Source organism: Arvicola amphibius, chromosome 7 (assembly GCF_903992535.2).
Source record: "Arvicola amphibius chromosome 7, mArvAmp1.2, whole genome shotgun sequence".
NCBI classification, from domain to species: Eukaryota; Metazoa; Chordata; class Mammalia; order Rodentia; family Cricetidae; genus Arvicola; species Arvicola amphibius.
The window spans coordinates 53,768,767-53,790,408 of NC_052053.1; the positions used below are offsets into that span (position 1 = coordinate 53,768,767).

General features: G+C 52.1%; 1 protein-coding gene across 1 annotated transcript in view; it reads left to right on the forward strand.

Moving 5' to 3' along the window:
• The first annotated feature begins 3,507 nt into the window (after positions 1-3,507).
• LOC119818763 (DAB2 interacting protein) overlaps positions 3,508-21,642 on the forward strand; it is a 147,861-nt gene continuing 129,726 nt past the window's right edge. The window contains exon 1 of the mRNA XM_038336519.2: positions 3,508-3,524. The gene's annotated coding sequence lies outside the window, so the exon portion shown is untranslated. The remainder of the gene's footprint in view (positions 3,525-21,642) is intronic.

A 21,642-nucleotide genomic window follows, 5' to 3' on the forward strand; every position in this document is an offset into this window, starting at 1 on the left:
CTGACATTCAAAGGGCCCTGGGTTCAATTCCCCAAAATAATCACACACACACACACACACACACACACACACACACACACACACACACACACAGAGAGAGAGAGAGGGGGGGGGAGGGAGAGATTTATGTACCACTCCAGCCAAAAAACCTTACCAAATGGGGAAGCCTCTTCCTTCTGCATCGCAGCACCCTCTGCCTCCCTGGGGTAAACACTTGGCCGAAAGGCGCATTTCTCATGACTCTGCATGCTCTCTGCTTTTACATCTGTGCACAGCCATGTGATATATGGGTATTTGTTTTGTGAGTGTGTGTGTTTGAAGAATCCAAATGAATGATACCATGCAGTTTGTTCCTCAGAGCTTGCTGTCTCCCTTTCTTGGACATTCAGACTCCCTCTCGTCCTGGTCCCCGCAGTAGAGAACTTCTCAGATCGCTCCATCATGTGTCCATGTGTTCTTCTGCACACGACCGTAGGCGGTCTTGCTGCAGAGAACAGAAATTCACTAGGTGTGTCCCCAGAGGATGACCAGATAGCTGGGTGTTTCTCAGAGCTCCTAGGCTGTTTTCCAGAGTGACTGGACCCATTTCTCCTCCTGGCACGCGTGTTCTCCACACTACTTATGCCACTCTCCACCTTGGGGGATAATCCGGCAGGAGCAACGGGACACTTTACTGGGTTTGACATCGTGTTTCCCCAGGTATTGTAAGGCTCTCTTTAAATTTACGCACATTTTTCTTCTGCCAATTGTCTGATCATACATACTTTGAGTTCTTTTTGTAGCTGAGGATGCCCTTGAACTTCTGATCCTTCTGCCTCCACCTCCCATTTAGCTGAGATTACAGATTTTTGCCACCACACCTGGTTTATGTGATGTTGGGGATCAAACCACGGCTTCCCTAATGCCAAGCCAGCGTTCTACCAGTTTCTTCTGAAAACTCATGTGTGGGAGGCCTTTGCATATTTTGCACTTGACTTTCATTTGTCTTCTTTTGGAAAACACAGGTTTTACATTTTAATTTAATGCACCCATCTTTCTCTTGATGTTCTGTGTATCTTCAAGAAATCTTGCTCTCTGCCAGGTTTGTCTACTTGTTTAGACTCAGATTCTAACTGTTAGCACAGGCTAATGGCCTGGGACTATGTAACCCAGGCTGGCCTTAAATTCACTATAATCTTCCTGCCTCACCCTCCCAAGTGCTGGATTTACTAATGTAAGACACCATGCCCAGTTTATTTTTATATTTAATTATCTAGTATACCTGAAACTTATGAATGGTATGAGGTAGGGATTCCATTTCTTTTTTTTCTAATATGGACATCCAATTGCTTCAGCAACATTTATAGAAGAGTCTCTCCTTTACTGACCTCAAGTACCACTTCTGCCAAATATTAAGTTTCCATACATGTGTGAGTCTATTTTTGCAGCCTCTATTCTAATCCTCCGGCCTATTTATTGACCCTTACCCTAACAGCACTTGTTATTTAAGTGCTTAACCTCCTTATTTAAGCTCCTCCCACTGCTTCCTGAGTATACATCCCTGGCTGATTCTGCATCTTCGTGGAATGCACGTGTACGCAATGGTCTTGTTTACAAAAAGTTTCTCAAATATTGTCTTGGGACTTTAAAAACTCCCTTTTGCAAGAAGAGATAGATCCAGAAGTGAGATGGTTTACCAAGGCCACACCATTGAAAAGTGCCCGGTTTAGGTGTCCTCCAGCTTCCAAAGCCGCCTGGTCCATCCACGACAAATCACTGGCCTGTGTTTGACATTCCCCACTTCGTTCAGCAAGAAATCTCAGAGTGAACACTGTGTGCATTGTTGGGGTTCTGATTCTGCATCGAAGGGTCTCTTCCTAACAAGAAGTGGGGACTCTCAAGTCAGGTAGACATGCTCTGCCCAATCATCGGAGGCATGTGAACATAAAGAAAGTCGGGCCAAGTTCCAGGTCAGTTTCCAGAGCCCTCTTGGGGCGTGTACTTGGTCCCAAGGCACAGCTTCAGAGGACGCATGCTTCCCCCTGGAATTACAGGCGTCCTCCCGCCCTCCCGCCTCGAGAGGCAGGAATGCGCAGGATCAGCTTTCAGCAGAGCCACGGCTGCCTTTCCGGGGAGCTCCCCGGACAGGCCCTTCCCCAACGGCCGAATTAACTGGTTCTGTCTGTCCGACTAGGAGAGCAGCTCCCGCTAAAAATAGCGCCCTGCCCAGGGCGGCCTGCTCCCTCCGTGGTCCGCGCCACAGCCGTGGGTGTCCGAGCCGGGACTGCACGAGGAGGAACGCCGGGAGAGCCTCGGCACGCAAGGGTCTGACCCCCGAGGCCCAAGCGGCGTGCGCAGCCCTGGCGCCACAGGTGCCGCGGAGGGTGGAAGGGCGGACTCCGGCAGGGATGGGCGCTGGGCGCTCGGCCTACCGAGCGCTCGCCTGGGCCTCCCTGCCGCTGCTGGGGCCTCCCGCGGGCGCGCTCTGCGGGGACACGCTCTGCAGCCGAGGTAAGGCCGGGCGCGCGCCATCGCGGGCCTCCGCCTCCTCCAGTCCAGGCCACTCGCGGTCACCCCGGGGACAGGCGTGGCGGACCCAGGCATCCTCCGACTTGGGGACAGGAGCCAGGCAAACTCTGTCAACTCACCTGTCATCAGATCGGAAAAGCGTTTCTCCCCTTTCTGGTCTCAGTTTTTCTATCGCGGAAAATGGGGCGATGGCATCTGTGTAGGCCAAGGACGCTGGGGGACATCCAGCCCGCGGGATTGGGGGTGCTTCGGAGTTTATGTGAATGTGGGTGCTGTGGTACCTTACCGGCGACATCATAATCGCCGACCCTTTCTCAGGCCCCGGTACCTGCCTCCAAGCCTGAAGTTGGAGATTGGTGCTGGACGTATAGGAGGAAAGTTTAAGGTGTCAGCGCGCGGGGGACGATGCTTGCAGGAGGGGGTAGTCAGAGGGTGACCGAGAAGTAATGACAGAGAAGCCTTGGTCATCTCTCTGTCCCTGGGCTACAGCTAGGTAGGCGGGGAAGAACCAAGGCGGGCGGGCTGAGGCGCTGTGCGAGCTGGACGCCGCTGAGCAGGGCCAGAGAAGAGGCGTGTGGCCCCGCCTGGATCCCGGCCAATCCCGGGCGGGGGCGAGCGCTGGCAGCCCTGCCTAGTCCGGCCAGGCGGCTGGTGGAGATGTGGGGTCGATCGACCAAACAGGTGCGCCCCCGCCCCTCCCCGTCCGCCCCCGCTGGGGCCCGTGGGCGGGCGGAGCTGCCGCTGCGGGGCCTGCGATTGGCAGGGAAGGACGGGTCGAGTGGCCGGGGAGCAGAGAGCCGCGGCGCCGCGGGAGGCGTGGAGCCGGCCGGAGCTCGCTCCAGCCCGGCCTGCTCCGCTCGTCCCTGCCCGCCCCCACGGAAACTTTCCTGCCGCCGAACTGGCAGTCCAAAACCCTGAGACCCGGAGACTTGGTGACTACGCGACCCTAGTCCTGGGCTGTCCGACTTCGCTGCCTTAGGGATGGCAATGCCCAGCGGCCAAGTCAGCACATAGAGGTAATTAATGGCTGAAAAGCGCGGGTCAAATTGAGGGGATCCTAACACCTGCAGGGATCCGATAGGGTTCTGCTTGAGGACCTTTGGGGCCTTGATATTTTTATAGGACTACAGAGCTGAGGAGTGCGCCTCAGCTTCTCTTTATTTACTTCTCTTTTCTGCTCTGCGGCAGGACCTCTGAGTCTTGTCTGACCCTTTAAACTTTGCTGTTTTCTGCCTCTATCCCTGACCACAGCGGGGCGCAGGACTGAAGCTTTCCTCTGGAAAGGAGGGCGCAGGCGGCACCAAGAAGGCACCTTTAGCAGGGGCCTGCAGTCTACAGGAGTTGGGGTACAGGGTTCTCCAACCTGCCAATTCCAGAAGCTTCCACTGACCCCCAAACTTCAAACCCCCACTACACACACTCCCTCCCATGTGGTCCACCAAGTTTGGGATGTTTGTATTCATTGCTAGCTAGAGCTGTTACTAAGGACGCAGGTGGGCCCAGAGTTCTTTCCTTGGCCTGCTTCCAACCTCACCCTCCACTAACAGAACACCTTGAGGAGCACACAGCATGGGGGAGAGCGACCCAAGCCACCATGTTTCCAAGTTCCAGCCTGGTGAGGATTGCAAGCTTATCTGGGTCTGGTCCTTTGGCGCTGTCTGTGATGCCTGCGCTGGGCTTTATCCCATCTCCTTCATCAGTTGATGTCGCAGAGGGGAGTGGCCGAAGACTTAACTGTCAGGAAGAAAATTATTCGTAAGAAAATTATTCGTCTGTAGCATTAACTCCATTCTATTTTCTTGACCTAAAGACTGTAACCCAGAATTAACCAGACCTAACACCCAGCTCTAGACTCTAGAGAACGTGGGTTCAAATCTCAGCTTCCTCTGCTCACTGTGTGGCCTTGGGCAGTCTTCTAACTTCCCTGAGCTTAAAGCTTCCATCAAAATGATCCTGTGGGCATCCGCCCACAGGGCCAGAGAATCCGGTCTCCTGGAACTTGAAGAGTTTGGTGCCTGAAGGGACCCATATTCTTCAGGTTCCCTCCTCTCAGGATCAAGTGAGCCCTGGGCCTTTGAGAAATGTGCACACACTGCATAAGGACAGACGACTGTAGGTCCCCGATTGCAAATGGTCCCAGGACCTCCCTTCTCTGCTGGGATTGTGTTGGAAAGCTAGACCTTTGAAAGTGGAGGTGACCCCTGTAAAATACTGAGGAGCCGTGAAGAACCATCTCGCATGTGATGCGAAAGAGAGAGAGAGAGAGAGAGAGAGAGAGAGAGAGAGAGAGAGAGAGAGAGAGAGACCAAGTGCAGAGCCTGGTCTCAGCCTTGGCTGGGATGCTCTATACTTGTGCTCTCCAATGTCCCTTCCTTGGGCTGCATCTGCACCTGATACATAGCTAGGCCCTTTGCTCAGATCCTCCAGGGATGGCTGGGCATCTCCAGTCAGCTAAAACAGTCTTACTGTTCAGAATGGAAATCTGTATCCCTGCTACATCTACCCACTGAGTGCTCATGCCCTTTAGGCGTCTTTGTGGATCCTTAATCCTGGCTTTCTGTGCCTTCTCTTAGGCACTCAAGGCAATGGGACTGAGTTTGGCAGTGGCTACAGCACTAGTATTGTTTATTGTGTACCAGGTCCTGTGTTGGGGACATTACACGCGTCACTGCATTCTTCAGACAGCCGTGGAAGGCTGAGGCTGCCTCTGTCAGGAGGAAGGGACTCACCAAAGGTCATTCAGTCAGTGATGGGGCTGGGCTATACCTCAAACCCAGCAGCAGCCATAGTCTGTGCTTCTAATTGTTACCTTTGATTCTGTTCGCATGCCCACCATGGTGTGTGTGTGTGTGTGTGTGTGTGTATATATACACTTGTATGTGCCCTTGTATGTGTATGTATACACTTGTATGTGTTCAGGCTTGTTATGTGTGCTGGGATGCTTTTATCACAAGCACATGGGATACTGGTTGAAATACAAATTTCATCGTCTTTACTCCTGACCTAGAGACCTTCTCTGCCACAACTATCCAGGCTGTTTGCACAGCTCAGCTTAAGAACCATCACCCTCAGGTACTGAGGAAGAGATTGTGGGTGTTGGTGGAAATTGGGGCATAGGAGACAGGCCAGAGGGGCAGAGGAGTCCAGGGAAGCTTTTCATGTGTCATACACAAGGGCAGACCTTTGACCTTAGCTTTCTGAAAGGATTGGCACACCTTGCCGAGACCCCTGTGTTCAGTTACGGGGTGGAGGTGCGGATACTGTAGAGGTGAGTGTGACCTCCCCGCTTTCTCCGCATTCCAGTGTGGGGAGGCTGTGTGCCTGAGCCTCTGGAGGAGGGCATGGAGTAGGTCTGTGGCTTGTTAAATTTGTCCTTTCTGGAGAGCATCTCTGGGGACATCTGCGGGCTGGGCTGGCTATGGTGGGAAGGGCTTGTTCACATGGAGTTTTCCAACAGCACATTTCTGCCCTCCACTTTGAACCCCCCGAAGGCTCAGGGTTATTAATATACATTTTGTGGATGAGTTCTTTGGAGTCCAGGAAGAGGAAGTGAACATCTAAAGCCCAAGTGTGTTTATATGGGAAGAGTTGTAGAAACTGGTAGTGTCAGGACTTGAACTCGTGTCCCCTGACTATATACACAGGCCTTCTCTGCACTATGTCTTTTCATGGTTTTCTTGCTCACCCAGTGGTGGGTTGATATTAGAGATCTTGTCCAGAAGATGGAGGGCCTTTGTGGTCCCTTCATGTCTTTAGGCTCCTCAGATGTGAAGGGAGGAGAGATGAGGCTGTTCAGTTAAGTGGCCGACCTCCCCTGGCATCTCTGAGGAGAGAGAACCCGAGTGGGTTCAGGGCCCAGACGAAGTTGCTGACTTCAGAATGCAGCAGAGCACTGCAAGAAGGTGGTGGCAGAAGTAACTGGGGCTCCGAATTAGAGCCAACGGGAGCTTGGGGCTCTGGGAGCAACCCAGCTGAAGTCTCCTTCCCAGGGTGAGTAGTCTGGACTGAAGAACCTAGGCGTGAGTGTCTAGCTCCTCTGGTTTCCCTCTCAAGGCACGGCCTCTCTCTCCCTTCAGCCTTCCCTACTTCTGCCCCTGCCCAGTGCTCTGGTCTCTTCTATGAGCAAGCCATCCCAGGTCCCTCCTGTCTTGGCTTACCTGGGGTGCCTAGCAGACAGGCGTCTTGAAGCAGCCCTTGTTAGTTAGCTTCAGCTCCCCTGGCTCGGTCATAAATCTTGTTCGCCCTGATAGTGGTACCCTACCACAGCATCATGTACCCCATCCTGTACCCCACCACAGCATCATGGCCCAACCCCGGGCTTTGGTGTTTGGCTTTGATGTTCCTTTCTGCTCGCTCCCCACTGCTCTTCAGGCTTCCACCATCATGGTCTGTTCCTGAGGCTTCTGGAATGTCCTTCCCTCTCTATCACTGTTTGACTGCCCAGCAGGTTGTCAACTAAGTATGAGCCACCCCAGCATGATACTGGCTAATTTCTGTGTGCCAGACTGGCTGTAGACTCTGTGTAACTGAGACTTGAACTCCTGATTCCCCTGCCTCCGCCTCCCAAGTGCTGGGATTCCAGGCGTGTGCTATCATGCCTGGCTTATTATGCAGTACTGGGAATGGAGCCCAGGACTTCCTGTATGCAAGGCAAACACTCTAGGAACTGAGCTATGTCCTACCTCTGCACGCAGCTCCTGTTAGTGTGCAGACTGGCCTGTCTTCCACGGCAGGCCCTGAACTTCCACAGGTTGTCAGACCCAGTATTTCCGAGTGGCCACAAGATGAGCAAGCCAACCCGGCAAGGACCTTCCTATGCTTGATGGCCACTCATCTAGATTAGCAGTACCCTGCTGATGCTTCTGGCCCAGAACATTTGCCTTGCATCCTGCATTCTAGCAGAGGCAGGCAGGAGACTCTGTGTCTGCTCTTGGGCTGGGCTGACCATTGTTGAAAGACAAACAGATGTTTGTGTCTTCTAAGATGATCGTGGATCTGTTACCTCCGTGTGTGTGCATGCATGTGGTACTGGAAATAGTGTTTGGGACCTTGTATATGATAGACGCGTGCTCTAACACTAAGCCACTGCCCCCCCACCCCAGTCCTGAACTGCTTTTCAGAAATTTCCAGCTGGACGGCGGTAGTGGCACATGCCTTTAAGCCCAGCACTTGGGAGGCAGAGGCAGGCGGATCTCTGTGAGTTCAAGGCTAGTCTGGTCTACAAGAGCTAGTTCCAGGACAGGCTTCAAAGCTACAGAGAAACCCTGTCTCAAAAAAACAAAACAAAACAAATTCTCTTCTGGCCTTATGACGTCAAAGATGGACAGGTCTATAAACAGGTATAAGAGAGCTCTTGTCAGCTCATTTCTTCAGACTAGAGTCTGTCTCAAATGAAAACAGCCTAAACCTCCTCTAGACTCGAGAGAACATTTGGGGATTATGAAGGGGCTGCTGGGGTTTGGGGGACTATTCTGGGCGCATAGATGTTGTCCTAGGGGGAGCCAAGAGGGCCACATGACTTTCTGGGGTTGCACAGCATCTCAGAGAGGGTTTGTCTCTTAGCTGAAAGAGGGCCGTGGAGACCTAGAGGCTGAAGAAGAAGAAACAAACCACAGACAGATTTATGCTAAACACAGCGTTTGTTTAAGCCGCTTGCCTTGTGAAGTCCACTTGTCCAATGGGACAAGCTTAACCTAGGCCTCCTCAGTCTCCTGGTGGCTCACTCACCCCACCCACCATCGCCCGCATTTCCTTGCTTCCCTCCTGGTTCTCGGTGCACCTGGCTTGGAGAGCTGTTGTGGCCACCGCAGGAGCACAGGCAGGGTTTGTCCTATGTGATGTCCCTGTTGGACAGTGAGTGAATGTAGGCAGAGGGGGGCTGGGAGGATGGACAACCACATGGATGAGTTTAGGACTGGGATTGTGTGGTAGAGTGCCTGCCTGCAATGCATGAAGCCCTGAAAACCATTATCAGTATGAGACTCATAGGAATGTAGCTGCCAGCTAACACTCATGCAGGTGGGCCTGGGGACAGGTAAGACCAACATCCTGAGGGAGGAAGCTCCTTGTAAGTCATGAGGGCTGGGGATCCTGGAGGGACAGGTGATAGCTAGTGTTCCATAACTCCCTTGCACAGATCAGAACCCTGGGAGCCCCAAAGGCCCCCATCTTTGCTAATAAATGTTCTTTTCAGGTTGCTTTGTCAGCTTCCCTGCCTTTGCCCCACAGAGGACAGGTGTCTCAGAGTTGACCCCTGGAGGTGGCCCCAGAGCAGGGCTCACTTGTCAGAGAAGGGCCAGGAGGGGCACTGGGTAAAGGAATAAAGAGAATGAGCGTGGCCTTTCTCAGCATGGAAATGCGACTGTCATGGAAAATACATGACAACCGAGTCCACTAGGAAATGGCTATTTTCTGGGAACAGTGAGGACCCAGCCAGACATAGTGGAAGCTGGCAGCAGTTGGAGCAGAGACCTCAGGGCCTTTCCCGGCAGAGGGACCGCCATCAGCCGTCAACACTGGCTGGCGCTACTTCCAGGAGGAGAGCATTCTTAAAAGGCCCTGTCACCCCGATAGGAATTGGCGGGGTGTGTGAGGGATTTGTTTTTTCGGTCAGGATGTGGGGAGTTAAAAATAGACGTTGTAATCCCTTGGGTTCATGTCACACTTGAGGCTCTGCAGAGCCCTCTGGCTCCATTATCTCCCTCGAGTGGCTCTGTGGCTGCTGTTGAAGTGGGTGGAGGCTGGGCTGCCAGCTTTCGTGAGTACACAGAGGGGTGCACCCAGTTTCTTGCTCGGCACAGACACTGCATCCAGAAGTTAACAGCAGAATCCTAGTCTGTCCCCAGCCTCCTGTATCTGAGTTCCGAGGAGCCCACTGCGAGTCAGCAATCGGAGGAATGGTGGAATCACATGAACGTGTTCAGATAGATTTTTCAGCCAGATACCAAAGGTGGCAAGAAGGGCAGAGGTGGATCAAGGCTCGGGGCACAGACTAGGGGTGAGAGAGCAGCAGAAAGCTGTGACCTGCCAGATTTGGGAGCGGGAAGGTGGTGAGGAGGCTGAGGTAGAAAACTTCCATGGAGTTGTCCATCTGGGGACCTTCGATGATGTAATAGGATTGTGGGCCAGTTACTGCTAGCTGTTCACAGCTGTAATCTCAGTACTGAGGAGGTCAACATATGAGTTCTAGGCCAGCCTGAAACTATTTCAAAAACAAACGAACAACAAAAACAGAAAAGGGGGAGGGTTGGGAACGTTCTCAGTGGCTGGCATATACAAGGCCCCGGGTACAGTCCTCACCACTCAGAGAAACCCAAAAGGATTGTGACAGCCGTATTTCCATGCTGAGAAAGGCCAGGCTCATTCCTCTCTTCCTGATCCTTCTGTGATAACTGGGTCCTGCTCTGGGACCACCTACAGGGGTCAAAGGACATTACAGGCGATAAGGAGCCTTTGAAGACCACGGAACAGGGTGGTGACCTGCACTAGAAGGAGCAGTGTCTTTTGTCTTTAGTGTGGGCACCCTGTAAATCTAACTGTGTCCCCATTTTCTTCTGTCTGGGGAAAGCCGGAACATGAGTTTCTCTGCTCTTTCTGGTTTTAAAGAGGCGGTCCAGGTTTCCCATCTGTCCAGTTCCTGAGGTGGGAGAAGGGAGGCGAGCGGGGATGGGGCTGTATCCAAAGGCCCTTTTTCCAGGAAAAGGCTGACTCCGGGAGCCTCTGCAGGACGCTCCACTCTGTCTTACCTTAGAGTCTGTCTGACAAGCTTCCAGCCTACCAGCCCAGCTTGTTCGACTTCCCCTTCCAGCCTGCTTCTCCAGGATGCCTGCCCAATCTGCCCACAGCACTGCCTTCCCCTTCCACTTCTCAGCACCTCCACGGGCTCTGCTACCTCCCACCTCAGCTGTGGCTGCAGGTGAGCCGGGTAATGACAGTGCGGGTTCGGAGGGGATGGACGCCAGCGATCAGCTGCCCCGCTTATCCTTAGAACCGAAGTCAGGCTGCCCTAAAGCTTCATGTCTGAACTGGGGTTCAAACCCTGACCTCTAGGCCCCTGATGACCCCTGGCTGCAAGGCGGAGCCACCCTAATCTTAGCACAGGAACTGGGGATCCCCACCTCCGGAAGAACCCTGGTTTTGCAGCTGTGACTCCTCCTGGGGCTAGAAGCCAAGTCTTTGGGTTCCCAGAGAGGGCTCCTGGCGTCAGTGTGGCTTAGTCACAGGCATGAGCTCACCACTCACCTCTGGCTGGGGGAGGGTGCCAAGGTTTGGGAACTTTCACTGTGAGCCATTGCTGGCGTGCGTGTGTGTGTGTGTGTGTGTGTGTGTGTGTGTGTATGGTTGGAACTTTACACTTGGCCTGTGATGGGCTATGCCTTCTCAAAGCTTCCCTGTAGAGGGGGTCTGTGTTGAGAAAGGGGTTGGATCAGACCTGGAATCTGATGTCAACACTTGCTGTGCCTCTTCCTGGCTGTGTGAGCCCAGGCAAGGCACATGACCTTTCTGAGCTGTAATACAAACACCCAGCAGCTGGCCCTTTCTGAGCAGTTCCTGAAGCTGGGCAGTAGGCTTCTTGAGCATCATCTCTAAGTCTCGGCCCAGGCTTTGGGATCTTTGGGCTTGTTCGAGTCACCGGGTGGGGAAGGACCAGGGCAGGCTTTGGATGCAGGACTTTGTATTGTCCCAGCTTACAGCATGGCCACACTTTGCTCTTCCAGCAGCTCTGTGGCGGCCTCACGAGGAAACATGGAAGTAGAAATGGATGCTAACAGGCAGGGAAGGGGAAGCCGGAAGTCCCCCCCCTCAGTAGCCTCCTTCCCTGTCTCCCCTTGACTCTGTTCTTGAGCAGCCAGAGTGGGAACAGAGAAGAGCAGGTCAGGCATCCAGCTGTCCTGAGGGGAAGCACATGTTAGACGCCCTGGTTTCACAGCCCTAAGTCCCTCTCTTTCCATCCCTGTAGCTTGCTGGCTTGTGGGGGTGGGCTGCTGTCAGTTCCTTGCCCATTTCTGTGGTCAGCGCTCGGGATGGTGATGCATATTCCGTGGACTGATCGATACGATGTTGATTTGGAACAAGGTCTGTGATGACCCTTGGGGTTGGGTGCGTGTGGGGGACAGAGTCAAATGCCTTGTCCCCCACAGCAGTCTGGGAAGTACTCACAGGTCCCACCCGGGAGTGGAGAGAGGGTGCTCTGGGGTTTGTTCCTGGGTTTGAGACCAGGACGCTGTACCTACTGTCTCTGTAACCTCAGTCAAGCCACTTCACTCCTCCTCAAACCGCTCTATAAATTAGGGACAGTAGTGCCTATTTGTGGGGCGATGACATAGAGAGAACACAGTCCACAGGCACATAGACGTGTGACAGGTACCAGGGCCTCTGCCAGGCACTGCGTTTCTCCCCCCCCCCCCCGGGACTTTATTTAAGAAGACCGCTTGGTGATTGGAGGGTACTCTGGACAATGCCTCTTTCCAGCACTTTCTGCCCCAGCAAAGTTCTGGGTAGCACTGCCTGAATTTGAAAGACTGTGTGTATATATATATATAAAATCTTATTTTTCTTATAAAGTTACGTGAAACTTTTCATGTAAAGTTTGGTTGGAAGGATGAGGTTGAGGGATAGGCTAGGGTTAAGTCAGCCAAATAAAATGATTTCCAAATGTAGGTTTCAAGGGAGAGTTTGGCAAGTAGAGGAAGGAGTAACAAAGATTCTTTAAGGTGCTTGCAGTTCTGGGGCTGTGTCCACCTTTGTTCCCAGCTGCTGTGATTGCAGGCACTGTGTGGGTTGAAGTCCACAGTTTAGGGGAGAGGTGGGTAAGGCTAGAGGAGTCTGAGGTTGGCTCTTCCTCTTCCTTCCCCTTAGAGAGAGAGCATGCCCGGCCTTTGGTGGGCCACACCGCTGGTTGGTGTAGAGAGTGGGTCAGGGGAATTTGCAGGACAGGTGCCCAGACTGCAGGCAGCAGGCTTGTCCAGATAGCTCTCCCCAGCTTGCCTGCACTCAGTCATCCCACAACCTTTATTGCTTTGATGTGGAGAGCCCCAAGCCTAGCCTGACAAGGGGACCCTCGAGGATCCCGGACAGCCAGAGAGTCCATTTTATCTTGGGCCTTCTTGGAGGACAGGAGGAAGGTGGGGATTCGGGGTCCTGCTGGCCTTGTCTCTGCTACTGTGTGCCCACAGATGGGTCGGTTCCACCCCCTTTCCTCAGTTTCCGTCAAATGGCCCGACTTTCATCACTGGGTTGTTTGGATACTAAGGTGAGGTAAGGTGCTTATCAGGGCTGGCCCCGTAATTATAAACCACCCCCAGGGACACACCTCAGCCCCCCCCGCCCCCCCCGCCGCCTCCGCTCCCCCTCTCCTGGAGCTGGAGTTCCTGTTTGTTGTTGACATCTGCTTCACCCACGGCAGCGATTTAGGGTATTTATATCCTCGCTGGAATTTCTCCTCACATTGTTTAGTTAATTACCTAATTGAATTAAGGCACATAATTTTGCTTCCTTTCCAGTACGGGGACAGGAAGGGTCTTGTGACTTCTTCCTTCTGATGGAAGTGATTGTTGGGTCATATTTGGGATGATAGTGGTGCCCCGCTCCCCAGGTCTGTGTCCATCTATGACAGCAGCCGTGAGTCTGCTGATGCTGAGGGTGCTGATGGGTTCAGCCAGTGTTTCTCTCAGTGCCAGTTTCCCACTTGGGATCCTGTGCTCACTCACGGATGGATGATATCCTTTTACATACTTAAAATGCAGATGCCTAGAAAGCGCTGTTCAGTGGGGATATAAATTAAAAAACAATCACGGAGGCTTCTGTGGCGAGGGATCGCGACTCCTTTCTGTGCGGAGGGCGTTGGTGGCCATAGCCCCTGTTCTGCATCATGGCTCTGGGTGGGGAAGCGCAGTGGTTAAGCACACTGATCTGAGGTTGTGCTTCGATCCTCCGGTCTCTTTTCTCTTGAAATGACGCACCCATGCCATTTGGATAAAGAGCAGAGGACCAGAGAGAACTTGAGAGCTGTTTCCCACAATGCCTGGCATGTGTAAAGGAGCCCTAAGAGGGACATTATTTTTCAGCCAGGCACTTTGGAAAGTTCCCATCATTTTCTTTACGCTGAGTCCTTACCCCATTCAGCGCTGTCCTTGGCAGTTGAGGACCAGGCTGTCCCAGTGCTGGCCTCTCTTTGTGCCACCTTGTGTCTGCCCGCCTACAGATCTCTTCCTCTTAAGGACCGTTGTGAAAGCTTCCTATGGCCTTCCGTCTCCCCTTTAATGCCTTGTTCTGTCCTTCTTGTCCCAGTGCCTGCCACCATTGTCTGCTGGTCTGTGTTGTAAGGAAAAGGCCACGCTCGTCATGGTCCGTTGTAGACTGCCAGTCTACATTAGTGATTTAAAAGGCTCCGAGAAATCCTACTGCGGCTGACTTTTGTGTATTCCAGAAACTCCAGATCCTAACTGTAGGACGTTTTCTCCATGGAATGCCAACAGGCACGCTCTGTGACACTCTTGGAGTGGCACTGTAGGCCATTTTTATTTAATAATAGTTTGATGCCATCGCCCCACATCACAGTTAAGGAAACTGAGGCCCCAAGGGTGCCGTAACTGGCTCCAGAGACATAAGGGACCTGTCCCTCGATCAGCACCTGAGGCCATGGCTGGTCCTTGCTGGGGTGCCATAGTCAGGTGCAGGAAGGGCAAGGGGTGAAAACCAAGTTCCTACTCTGGAAGAACTCCTGTTCTCTGGAAGATCACCTGGAATACGAAGACCATAACCGAAGAGAAGCCTAAGACATGAGGAGCAAGGATCTGAAACTGGCCCCACTTCATCCCACCCCCTCATGGATCCTGATGACTTCATGGGGGCTCCCCTGCAGGGGATAGCAGCTGGGGCTGGGAGGAGTGCTCTGCTTATTCGTGTACATTCGCTCCCTGCCTTTTAGGGGGAAATGCTTTCTTTTCAATTCGGGTTTTATTATTTGAAATTCTCAACGGACCAATTACCTGCCAGTGGGAATTACCTGCCATTTTTATTCTAGTGTCTGTCTGCCTGAGTTCTTCCTTGGAGTAATTGATTTGGGTAATTCAGAGCTGCTGAACATTGTCTTAGAAGAGCATACTGGCACAGAGGCAGGGATTACCTGTCAAGGCTTTCTCGGTAAAGGTGTTGTTGCTGGCAGCTGCTGACAGAGTTGCCAGAATGCAGACTGTGGATAATGCATTTTTTAGACCTGGAATTCCCCCCTTACGTGGGTTGCAAAGCACTGTCTTGCCTGGACGCAGGGCAGGTCAGCTCAGGGAAATGACGGGAAATGCAGCTTGTCAACTCCCATGCTTTTCAGGGAGGTCCCTGCTGGGCATTGGTTCTGGTCTGACCCTGGCCTTCGCCCTTTCCATCTGTCTCCCAGGAGGTCTAGGAAGCAGAGAAGGACCCAGGAGAGCTGTAAGTTTCTGGGCAGATCCACATGCTGATATTGGACCTGGGGCTGGAGGCATGGCAGTTCCTTAGGAGGGGAGGATGGATCATTACACCTGGCTCCACAGGGAATGGGCAGAGCTTGGAGCCTGTCTCTCAGTGGGGAGCTCCGCCATGGCTGGAGAGTGGAGTTCCTTTACAGTCTGTCCCTAGTGACTAGTTCTCCCTTCACACTGCTGTGAAGAGCTTGGGGTGGGAGCTCTTCACCCTGTCCTCTCAAGGTCCCATGAAGGGGATCCTGTGGCTCCTTCTCCCCAAGTCCAGGGCTCTGTGTTCCTCTCACAGAGAGAGTCTTCCCTTGTGTGGCTTGGATGCTGTGACTTCCTTCGTGGGCTTTGTCCTGGACATCTCATTGGCACCCCTATTTTTGGGGGTTTTGTTTGTTTTGTTTTTGAGACAGGGTTTCTCTACAGAGCCCTGGCTTTGGAACTCACTATATAGACCAGGCTGGCCTCGGATTCCCAGAGTGCTGGGATTAAAGGCATGTGCCACCATGCCCAGCCTGGTGCCCCTGCTTTACAGATGAGGAGGAAATGGAGGCCAAGGATAATTTTTGGGGAGTAGGAGAGACCACTGTGTTTTCTGATGTAGGACTCATGGAATCTTGAGTGCTTGGGGAGGGGCAGTTTCTCTGGCTCCATTTGGCTCTCAACTGGAGTTGGCACCATGCCTGGTCACCTGAGTATGTGTCTGTCTACTTCTGGATGGGGATTCCTGAAATCACAGAGACCCCTGGGAACTCAGGGATCTTTGTCACCCTGAAATACCATTCAACTCAAGTGTCCAACTAGTGCTTGCTTGGAGGTCTTCAGGGGGCATCTGGCACCAGAGGCCAAAGTCCCCTCAGATCAGCTCTCTGGACTCTTGTCTATCTGCTGCTCTCGCCTTGCTTCCCTTTTCTCCCAGCTCTGTTTTTCAACTGAGCTGTGGTGAGGGGGGAGGGCTCATAGGGTAAATGGGGTACCAGCTCCAGAACGAATGGGGCCAGTAGACAAGAACAAAAGATCCAGGGACACACCTTCAGGATGGTGATTGGACTGGGGGCTGGAGCCATAGCTTAGTGGTTAAGAGCATTTGCTGCTCTTGCAGAGAACATAGGTTCATTGCCCAGCACCTGCATGCTGCTTTACAACCATCAATAGCCCCAGTTCCAGTGCCCTCTTCTGACATCCAAAGGCACCAGGCACTCATACGGTTCACATACATACCTGCAAGCAAGGTACTCATAAGAATTAAAAAAAAAAGCAAAACAAAACAACCCCCCCAAAAAAACCCTTAAAAAATAAGTAAATTTTAAAGTTAGTGATTATATTCAATGGATTTTTGTAGCAGATTTCGCCCTGATTGGGAATTGACACCTTGGCCACCCTGTCAGCCGAAATACTCCCCGGATGATAAACTAAAGGAACGGAACCATCCTGCAGAGAGTGATTCAGCAGCAGGGAAGGGGAGCACTGCTGGTGTCCTGGCCCAGTGGAGTGGCGGGAGTAGCAGGAGGAGGGCCTGTGCTGTGGGTGCATACTGCTAAGTCCGCTGAGTCCGTGTGAACTGTGCTGTTGTTCACGTGCTTGTAAGCAGGCTGGGAATGTAGCTCAGCGGGGAAGCATGTTTACTGACAGCATGCCACAGGCCCTGGGTTCCACCTCCAGAGCCAGGGTGGGGTGGGGAAGTGCTCTTAAGGCCTGAAAACATTTGAGTCAAAACTAAATAATGTTGAAAGGTTCTTTCTGACTTTAAAAACAGGGAAGCCCAGGAACCAGATTGGATCATCTCTAGATACAGGAAATAACCTGCTGGTCATGATGGTGCATGATTGTATTCCCTGCTCTTGGGAGGCAGAGTCAGGAGGCTCACTGCAAGTTCAAGGCCAGCTGAGTTTATGTGGTGAGCTTCGCTCCGTCAGGGCAATCCACTGGGTGCTGTCTCAGGAAGGAAGGAAAGAAGTGACCTGTAATGCCAAGGTGACAGTGGAGCATGACTCTCAGAAGAGGTGGCATTCTGAGGATACCTCTGACTGGGACAAGAGTGAGTTACTGTCTGGGATGACATAGTTAACTTGTGTGCACTGAGTGTCTGCTACATACTGGGTACTGCCGTAGTTCAGATCTGCAGACTTTCCCACTGGGTTACACAGGGCCAACCTTTTGTTTATTTGTTTGTTTGTTTTTTGAGACAGAGTTTCTCTGTGTAGCTCTGGCTGTCCTGGAACTCTTTCTGTAGACCGGGTTGACTTCGATCTCAGAGATCTGCCTGCCTCTGCCTCCATAGTCCTGGGATTAAAGGCATCCGCCATCACTGCCCTGCAAGGCCAACCTTTTGAGGAAGGAAGAATTGGAAACTGAGGCAACGTTTCTTAGCAAGGGTTTTCTGAGAATCGAGCCATCTTTGTACTTGGATAGAGTGGACTCTGGCAGATCACCTTTGGTCTCTGAAATCCCATTATTAGTGACTGAGTCCTTTGAATTAAACTCAGCCCTTTCTGGCTTAGGTGTGAAGTACTAATAGAATAATGAATGGTTCTCTTATTGACTTCTAAACCCTTGTGGGTTGGAAGTAATTTGATTTTCTCCTATGGCAAGATCCCTAGAAGGCAGGTCCCTGTTTTCCGTAGGAGTGTAAATAGAAGGAGTTAAACAAGGGACCAGAATTTGGAACCAAACTTGGCAGGGCTGTATGTCACTGTGCCTGCCCCACCCTATGTGCTAAATTTAGCAACAGTAAAAAATCGTAAGCATCAAAGCCTTTTGGTGGTCATTGTTTTGAACAAAAACTGAAGGTCCACCTCTCCCACTCCCACCCTGCAGCCTTCCAGACTCTTCCGCTCAGATGGGAGGCTCCTTCTCTGGCTGCCTGGGCCAGCTGCTAGAGGAAGTTACTGGGTCTTAGGCCAGACTCCCCTTCCTCCTCCCCTGCCCAGCTGGAGGCCTGGCTGTGTCTTGTCCTGGTCACCTCTGGCTCCTAGGAGACCTTTTCCCACAGACCAGTTAGCAAAGCCTGGCCGCCTAGTTCAAGGCCTGTGGGGCCAAAGGAGCATAAGACATGGGAAATACCACTGTGGTGTCATTCTCGGTCAGGCGGTCTGAGCACCCAGACCCCTGCCCGCTTTTCCAGCACTGCTCCCTTAGACTCTCGAGTGCCCGTCGGCTCTCATCTCTCCACACTGAGGGTCCTAGTCTAGTACCCTTTTCTCATCTTCCAACCCTCACCTGAAGAGTCTGTTCATGCCCAGGGTGTCAGAGTCCCTGAGCCCAGACTTCTTCCACTGCTGGTTCTAGACCCCTTCTGCTGGCCCACCCTCTAGTCCAGATGGTAAGAAACGTCCCCTGCCGACCGCTTCCTTTCCCCTGGACGGCTCCCCTTCTGCTTACCGCTTCACCCCAGCCAGGGAGTTTCTCTCCTTCTTCTCCGTCTTTCCTGTCACTGCATACAGCTAGTGTCCATTGGGCACCATCTCCTGCACTCCTGACCCTGACTTCACTGCCCATTGGGGAATAACCCAGCCTTAGCTTCCTCTCAGGTTGCCAGTTCCCTTTCCTCCTCAACAGCTCCAAGGGAATTTTGAAATCTTGGGGCTCACTGGACTGCTGAAAGATCTTGGTGGGGGGCATCTGTCTTCACTGGTGATGAATCCTACCACTTAGTTAATGTTAGGTGGTCTGGTTCCACGAGGGGACCCCGTTCCTCAGCTCCTTTCTGTAGCCACCGGAAGCTGAGGCTCAGTGCCCCCATGTTTTCAGTGTCCCCTTGCCTGCCTTCCCAAAGCCAGCGGGGCCCGCGGCATACAGGTCCTCTCTCTAGCTCCTGCTTGCCAGAAGAGCATGACTGCTTATGTTCCTTACTCACCCCTCGGCTTTTGGGACAACCTTCCTTTTGGACTCTGTATGGTTTATAGTCTGGCTGATTAAGCTGAGTCTGCATAGTGCCTGGCCTGATGAGGAAGGCCACCTCCTAGGCACAGAGTAGGTGCCTCCGCAGTGGCACTGGTGGCCGTGACAGTGGCAGGGTGTGCTTGAAGCAGACGGTTATTGGGCCCTCCCACCGGGAACAGGGCTGAGCTCAGCATTTCCAGACTCGCATGTAGAAGGACCGCCATGTGGGCATTCTCAGCCGGTCAGGCTCCCTTCTGCTTACAGGAGGGGTCCCTACCCCAGCTCACCTCTCTGCTGCGAGGTGAGAGCTTCCTTCCAGGACCACGGCTGAGTACATAAAGCAATGTGAATGAAAGCAAAACAGAAGCAGGCAAATAAGAACAGAAGTCAGTTGTCAATGGCTTTAAATACCTCTGCTCCCCAACTCCAGACCCCAAGAGGGACGCCAAATGGTCACTTGATCCCGAGGAAGAGATTATTTTATAGCAAGCCTGGGATAGATGGAGTAGGGAGAGTGACAGTCCCATGGGATACAAGAGGGGTAGTGGACAAGGAAAATGCTTCCCAGGGTGACTGACCTCCATTGCCTTGACCCTTAGGGGTTCTCTCAGGGCCAGGCAGTTAACTCTTGGTACACAGGGTTACGGGGCCTCCAGCCTTGTCTCCCTTATCCCCTTTCCTGGACCCCTGTCCTCTACATCGTGTCTGATAGCAGTTGGTACCTTGAATGTCTCCTTGGGGAGGCACCCTGACCATGTGTCAATAAGACATCTAGCCAACTAGGTACAGGGTGCTCTCTTGGAACCCCCCATTTGGGAGGCTAAAGCAGGAGACTCATTAGTTGGTAGCCATCCTAAGCTACATGGGGAATTTCAGGCCAGTCCAGGCTTCAGAGACCCTGTTTGAAAAACAAACAAAAAAGCCAAACAAGAAATGAAATAAAATAAATTAAAAAGACAGTGACCCTACTGCATTTAGTCTCCGCGTGAAACTTTGATTTTCCCTTGTAGTTTGTACACATAAATAAACACACATACAAATGTCTGTATTTATGTTTACCTAGGGATTTTTTTCTTTATTTACAAAACACTAAACCAAATCCCGATGCAAATACATATATCAACTCCACTCTATCATGCTTGCCATTTCTCCTCTAAATATAACTTCAGGTTTAGCTACTTTTTCTGATTGAAGTCCAAAATGAGTTTCATCTGTATGGACATGAACACAAGATGGTAAAGAAACCATTTATTATTTTAGAACATTTTCTTTCCCTTGAGAGAAGGAGTATAGAGTAGGTGGCAGGGGGAGGGGGGTAGATTGAGCCAGCCTGCCCACCATAGCCTCGGAATAGCTTGGAGTACCATGGCACACGTCAGGCCCCTTCAGTGCACCTCAGCTGTTCCGATTTATTATGGCTTGTTTATGTGTTCCCCCTGGGATGGAAGCTCTCGAGGGCCCTTCTCTGCTTGGCATTCTACCTCCTCAAGGTTCTCAGTTAACATCTGTCAGGTGAGTTGACCTTCAGAAAAGCCAGCCGGTTGGTTAGGGTGACCAGGCTAGGAGGGAAGGGTTCCCAGAACACAGGACATGGAGTCTCCAAACCAGGAGAGTACAGAGTATCAGAGGGTCTAGCCACCCTGCCCTAGGCACCAGTGTCTGCCTTGAGAGGATGGAATATTCAAGGTTAAGGCTGTTTGAGCCCAGTTTGAGGCCCGCTTGGTCTACACAGTGAGTGAGTTCCAGGATAGCCAGGGCTATAGAAGGAGACTCTCAAAAAAGGTGCTGGGGTTAGGGCAGTGCTTCCTGCCTGGGTCCTGTCTGCTTAACTTGAGCTTTGTGTGGTCCTTGCTAGGTGGGTGGCTAGCAGTTCTCAGCCCTATTTTGCAGATGGCCCAAGGCCAACTCCTGATTGTCAAACCAGAGGCACCTCCCTCCTCTCACACACCCAAATTAAATGGTGTCTACTCAGGATTCTGGGCTATCATCCCCTAGACTCCCCTTGGGCAGGGTCTGGGCTAAATCAGGCCTATAGCCTGGGTGATGGATGGGGCCTGTCTAGTGCTTGTTCGTTCTCTCTGCTTATTCATTTGGGGCTGGAACCCAAGGCTTCATCCGCGTGGGGCAAGTGTTTCTATCACTGAGCTACACACCTAGCTCTATTTGTTTTTATTTCTTAAAAAGAAAAAAAAAGCCCGGTGGTGGTAACACATGCCTTTAATATCAGCCCTCAGCAGTGCTGGTCTACAGGAGGAGTTCCAGAACAGCCAGGGCTACACAGCACAGAGAAACCCTATATAGGGGGAAAAATGAATAAAGTGTGTGTGTGTGTGTGTGTGTGTGTGTGTGTGTGTGTGATGTATATGGGTATTTTGCCTGAATGTCTGTCTGTCTGTCTGTACAGCATGTGTATGCCTGGTTCCTGCAGAGGCCAGAAGAAGGCATCAGATCCTCTGGAATTGGACTTAACAATGTTGTGAGCTGCCATGGGGTGCTGAGAATTGAACCTGGGTCTTCTAAAGCAGCCAGTGCTCTTAACCACTGAGCCATAGGCAGGTGGTGGTGGCACACACCTTTAATCCCAGCACTCGGGAGGCAGAGGCAGGTGGATCTCTGATTTCGAGGCCAGCCTGATCTACAGGAGCTAGCTTCAGGATAGCTAGGACTGTTACACAGAGAAATCCTGTCTTGCAAAAACAAACAAACAATCAAACAAAACACCACTGAGGCAACTCTGTAGTCTTTATTAATTTTCAAGGCAGGGTTTTTGGGGTGTAGTCCAGGATTGCCTCAGAATCGTGCC